This window comes from Trachymyrmex cornetzi, unplaced genomic scaffold (genome assembly GCF_001594075.2).
Source record: "Trachymyrmex cornetzi isolate Tcor2-1 unplaced genomic scaffold, Tcor1.1 scaffold54, whole genome shotgun sequence".
NCBI lineage: Eukaryota > Metazoa > Arthropoda > Insecta > Hymenoptera > Formicidae > Trachymyrmex > Trachymyrmex cornetzi.
Window position 1 is genome coordinate 28826 of NW_017299850.1, and position 296 is coordinate 29121.

The window sequence follows — 296 nt, forward strand, 5'->3', positions numbered from 1 at the left end:
ACTTACTACGTCCACGTCGTTGTTTCTGGGTAACGCTAAAAGTAAGGACAACCTTTTGAAGGTCAATATTTTCAAGGTCGTTGTCACTTTGGGGTTGAATATTCCTCATAAAAGTACATTAACGACAATTATTCTATGTATTAGAAAATGCAATCAAATAACGACCACAGGATGTTTTAACATTTGACCTTGAAATAACCTTCTAAGGGTCATAAAAAAAATTTCCAAATACCGTTTCCGAAGTAAAATTTTCCGCTCTTTCCGAATCCGGTGTCAAAAATTGGGGTTCCCATTTA